We start from the raw sequence: 6,000 nt of genomic DNA on the forward strand, positions 1-6,000 counted from the left end.
CATTAATGATACATATCAGAAAATTGCCACGGACTCCCTGAAGACCTTTCACGAACCCCCAGGGGTACGCATACCACATTTTGAGAAACACCGAGTTATAGCAATCATAGAAAGTAAAATAATACCTATATACAATTTTTCAAATTAAGTGGATATTGAATCCAACATTATTGTTGGATTCAATATCCACTTTTTTTCCACTTGAATTCAACGGATTCAAGCATAAGCAAACCTTTCATGACAAGGGCAACTCATAGTAAAGGTGGAGTAAGCTCCGATCACTATTCTTAGTATTTCCCATAACACACATCTCCTAGCAGACACGTATGATGTTATGATGTTAAATACTAAGGATAGTGATTGGAGCTTACTCCACCTTTACTATGAGTTTCCCCCTGTCATGAAAGGTTTGCTTACACTTGGATCTGCCGAAACTTTTATAGTTTCTATATTAGGCACGAAACTCTTGTAGTTTCTCTATTCAGCTTTGAAATAATGTTAAATTCAATATCCACTTAATTTGAATAATTGTGCATCGCCGAAGTGAAGCCTTTTAGCTCTCTTATTTCAGTATCTATACACAATCTTGTTAGTGGCTGGCTAGTGATGATGCATATACTTCAAAGATCGATATTTTGTTTATTTCCAAAGAATAAAGCTGAAGTGTGTGTATGTGTGTGTGAGAGAGAGAATATAAATTGAAATATTTACTATAAACATATACAATATCAGTTCTATATATTAGTAATTCATTAAGATCTGACATTGGCTACAGAATAAAAATGAGTAAATTAATTTCTACTATTGTATATATCTAACTTCTTATTACAAACAAATAATAATTAAATGGCCATTCTAGTAATTGCATACTATAAGCTCGATAAAAATATACTTAGTCTAGCCATAAATACAACTTAAACAATGCATAAACTTTTAATCTATCAATAAATCATTTACAGTTTTCAGCACATAAATGCTGTTATATGAACGTTATAACACACATTATAACGTTCATATAACAGCACTCAATGTCTGAAATGTCCCCCTTTTGCTTTCACACATGCCCAAGTCTGTGAGGCCACATATCGATAGTGGCATGCACAACATCCAATGGAAATGCTACCACTGCTCACTCCAAATACGCTTTCAGGTTGGTGATGATGACATATTGTTTCTTGGAAGCCACTCTCTCAAGCTCCAAGAACAATTTGAAATCCAATGGATTCAAATCAGGAATTTCAGACGGCCAATCAGATGGTGATATGTAGTTGGGCATCTTCACCTCCAACCACTCTTGTGTGGTCCTCACCTTGTGAGCAGGGCTCTCCTGTTGGAAGATCCATTGATGCACTTTGGCAGAGGTTTTAACCCCTTTCTCACAAAAACCATCACTGATTCAGGGTGATGACTTCTTTGAATGCTGAGTGCTATGGCACATATTGTGCGACCATCCAGGGCATATATCCTATTGTTTTGGCAGTTAAATGACTCTTCACTGGTGAAAATCTTCTCATCTGTGAAGAGGATATCTCTGATATCTAAATTTTAGTAATAGTAAACTAAAGTTTTTATTCAAACACGGTAGTTGTCTCCATAATTTCCAAAAATGCATTCGGATCACCGTGCAAGCCTAAAAGAAAGGATATCTCTGTCTATTGTTCGTGTCCGATGGAGAAGTGCCTTTGATTTTATCACCATCTGACGCATAAGTTGTGGTGTTAGAAATGCCCAGTAGAGCAACAACAGGCCGTTACCTACTAGTTATCGGTTAGAATTTGACATCGTTCTCTGTGAAGCATTCATCTCTCTTATCATCACTTTCTGTGTTCTCACAGGATTATGGCAGAGGTGTGCCTTTATTGCCCTCCCAAGCTGTTGCATTCTAATGCAGCTTTGTTGACCTGTTCTTAGGCAGACAGATACATCTTCTGTATTGTTATAATGATTAGTAGTCCTATTGATTCCGAGTGTTTTTAGTGTTTTGAAAATCAGAGCTGTGGAGTCAGAAGCAATTCTTGATTACTAGAGTCGGAGTCAGTAAAAGTGCACTGACTCCTAATGCATTTAAGTTTAATATGAATACTATGTTAAAATTTCCTATTTCACAGATAATAATTTGATTGACCTATTTTCTCAGGTTATATTTTAATTTCAAGCTCATTACAAATTTCAAAATAAAATATATTTTATGATGATTTATATATTATATTAGTGAAAGCAGCATCCCATGAAAAAATCATAATGACAAAAAAAGTGTCAACAGAGTCCGCTGTCTTTGAAACTTTACAATAACATAAGGGATATATAATGTGTGTCAATATATTACAGAAGATAGTGATTGTGATAAAGCATCTGATGCAAAAATTAGTAGTTTTTGTGGTTCTGATAAAAATGCACCTACAAGAGCATCAAATTTAAAAACACACCTGCAGAGTTTTCATCCTTAAGTGTTAGCTGTGAATGAGAAAGATCAGAAATCTACTGGAGGCCAAACACAACTACCAAGATTTGACAAAGTTATTTTAACAATGATGTCAGAAAAGTTTAAAAACCATATCATTGAAATGGCAGTCAAGAACAGTGTACCTCTATCCTTTTTTTTTTTCACAATCAGCCTTTTTAGGCTTAAATGGAGAAATGGCTATAAAAGTTGAAGTCAGAGTCGAAGGTACCATAAATTTAGGAGTCAGAATTGGAGTCAAAAGTTTTATGTATCAACTCCACAGCCCTGTTGAAAATAAGAGGTGTCTGCATTCCAATCTTGTGAAGTGCTCATACAGCTACACACTTCTGATAATCTCCTCCACTGCATGTTAACCCAGACAGCTAGATACTCTCTCTACTGATAAATGTGTGAATGTTGGCTGTACACAGTGGCATTAACAGAACCGGAATAGCACAATTCTATGGGCAGCATGGGGAGGAGGGGGTTGTAAGAGTATTTATGGCAACTGTTTAATAATCCAAAATCTCAGTCTTAATATAATAAACACTTTTATTATTATTATTATTATTATTATTATTCAGGCCTCCATGGAGTCAAAAGACTCATCATTGGAGGTCTGAAATTATTATTGCAACCACTCTTGCTGTATTAAAAGTATAAAATATAATATGAATATATTGTCTTGCCATGTAAAAATAGGATAGAGCTTTGATGTAGATTTTTTCCCCCACTAGAGGTCAGGCCAATTAAATAATGGTTGATCAAAGTAGTCTCACTTTAGTATATTGCTTGAATTCTAATGTAGCTTTCCTTTCATATATATGTGCATACTCTAAATGATGACTATAATATGAAGGTCAAAATGTTAGGAAATTAAAGTAATTATTCTTAACATAGTAGTCGTTTCTATAATTTTTATCAAAATACAATTTTGATAATTTTCATAAACAAAGTAAACTTTTTGTTTAAATTTAAGATTGTAATTTCAATTAAAATATTTGCAGAATAATCAACTCGAACATTACTGATTTTATATATCTTCTTCTCATGTTACGATAAAACTACATTAGTTGACATGTGATTTAGCAATCACGTCAACTAAGAGAGGTTTCAAAATAATTTTGTGCTCTGCAATATCAAGAGTATTTTTACCATTAAGTAGTACAAATTTTCTTTAACATTTCACACATACAGTGTCTCTTTACCCAGTTGTTTTTAATAGTCATATTACTAGTACCTGGCTATGTTTTGTCACAGCTTTCCAGGCCAATTTTGGCTTTCATTATTTTGGTTATTATTTTTTTATTGCTTTAAAAAGATAATCCACAGAAGATCAAGAAATTATACATAACAATGAATGGACACTTTGGGCTTCTGGTAATTATCTCCCCAGTTTATCTGGGGGTTTTCCTACCACAAGCAGGCCAACCGGCCCCGTGAACACACGCTTCTACAGACATAGGATACCTCCAGGAAAAAGGAGTAACCAACTTATTCCGTAATATTTCAGTTCTTCCAAATGCCTACACTGTAAAAAGGTGTAGGTCTACGTGCGAGCTTCAATCAAAAAAAAAAAAAAAAAAATCGCAAAAAAAAGGTTGTACATTGGAGAGCACTTCAGATAAAGACATAACTAGAATATACTTAAATTAGATACAGATTTAAAAGGCTGAAGTAGTAAAGAACTTCACTGGCATAAAACAATATGTTGGTGTAAAACTGAATTAGGGTACATAACTACAGCATTCAATACATGCCAGTGTGGAAGAGAATAAAGAAGAATAAAGAAGAGAGTATTGTCCCTTTGAAAGTTGAATAAAGAGTGCCATTAGCAAAAGTTTTCAATAAGTGGTGGTGATTCCTTTGTCAGTGAATCAGTTTAAGGAAAGATATGTGTTTTGTGTGAATGTCAGCTAGTATGAACCCCAAATAATATGTCTTTGGACTCTTTAAGTAATATTCCTGTAAAATAATAGTAATATAATGTGTCTACAATGTAACCTTCAAGTTAAAATCATAAAAAAAAAGGTTCTAAACATTGATAAATACAAATAAACACTTAGCTTGCAATTCCCATACATTATAAAACAAAATTATGACAGAATCAAATAAAAATAAGGTAGTGTGAATGACATCACTATATGCAATTACTAAAGATCCAAAACAGAAATTTTGTTAAAATTAACAATACAATATATTTAAATATGCATAAATTTATATTTTTTTATCAGCTCTCTCCGATAAATGCAACATATTTAAGGATGGATCACAAATTGATTACAGAACTTGTAATAGTGTTGTAATAGAACTATACGTTGTAAGGCAACAGTTCCTCCTCCTCCTGAGCACTGTTGCACACCTACATTCTGTTTGAAAATATATGGGTTCGATTCTTGTTAAGATGGGTAGAATCTTTATATGGTCTTTTCATATAAATGTGGGTTAGTTTTGCAGATCTCATACGAAACAGCAGTTTTATTCGTCAGTGAAACACACACATGCCGTGTTTCGCAACCTTTCCTATGTGTTGATCTATTACATATTTAAACACAAAATGTAAATAGTGATATGTTATAAGCGCCCTGTAACATTTTAAAATGATATTACATCCATTTGTGACAACGAATTAAATATTTTCGGTTTTCGTGTTTATATAATATATATTATTATTATGTAATAATATATATTATATAAACACGAAAACCGATATATACACAAGCTACGACCACGTGGAATGCCCAAATAAGGTCCAGCTCTGTTTTAAATTATGTATTTTTAGTTCAACTAAAAATACATAATTTATATTCCATATTTTGTTACATATATGAGAATTATATGAGAATTACACTGAAAATAAATATCTCATATCGCACGTACCACTTCTGATAAAGCTGATCAAAACGTCGTTAAAAGACAAAATTATAACCACTTTTTGGGACTAATTAATAGTACAAGCAAACTTTTTTGAAAGCGCCATCTAGAATAATCAAACAGTAATTTGAAGAAATCCTGAAAATGAAGTAATATGTCTAATAATCGCACCAAAGTTTTTCAGATACTTTGACTTACCTCAATGAGTTTTGACTTCCGGAAGTGTTTATATAATAATAATAATAATAATAATAATAATAATAATAATAATAATAATAATAATAATACACGTCTTATTAAAAAAGTATTAGATCTAGAGGTATGCGAAGTAAGTAGGCCTAATACTTGACAAATAGTACTTTACCTGAACTTCACCCACCTTTGCTACGACTAAAAGGTGTTTGCTTACGCATGGACTAGCCGAACTTTTATAGTTTGCTAAATTCGTCATGAAACTCTTAGATTTCTATCTTTCTGTTTCTTATTTGGCTTTGAAATAATGTGGGATTCAGTATCCCCTAATTTTAAATAATAGTACTTTAGTATTTGTTTATTGAAATTGGATTGAAATTAAATTAAATATCCATGCTACTCCGCATGTGTAGTTCAGTGGATGTGGCGTTAGTACACCACATCACTTGGCTGTACGAAGGAAGACTTGCTTTCGGATCTAGTCGGCGACT

General features: G+C 32.9%; 1 protein-coding gene across 1 annotated transcript in view; it reads right to left on the reverse strand.

The window, feature by feature from the left end:
• Positions 1–5,406, reverse strand: part of LOC150094019 (protein KRI1 homolog) — a 33,377-nt gene extending 27,971 nt beyond the window's left edge. Inside the window, exon 1 of the mRNA XM_090412839.1 lies at positions 5,324–5,406. The gene's annotated coding sequence lies outside the window, so the exon portion shown is untranslated. The remainder of the gene's footprint in view (positions 1–5,323) is intronic.
• Positions 5,407–6,000: the final 594 nt, after the last annotated feature.

The sequence above is a fragment of the Typopeltis vanoorti genome, chromosome 23 (assembly GCF_054136105.1).
Source record: "Typopeltis vanoorti isolate ZY-2024b chromosome 23, IOZ_Tvanoo_1.0, whole genome shotgun sequence".
NCBI classification, from domain to species: domain Eukaryota; kingdom Metazoa; phylum Arthropoda; class Arachnida; order Uropygi; family Thelyphonidae; genus Typopeltis; species Typopeltis vanoorti.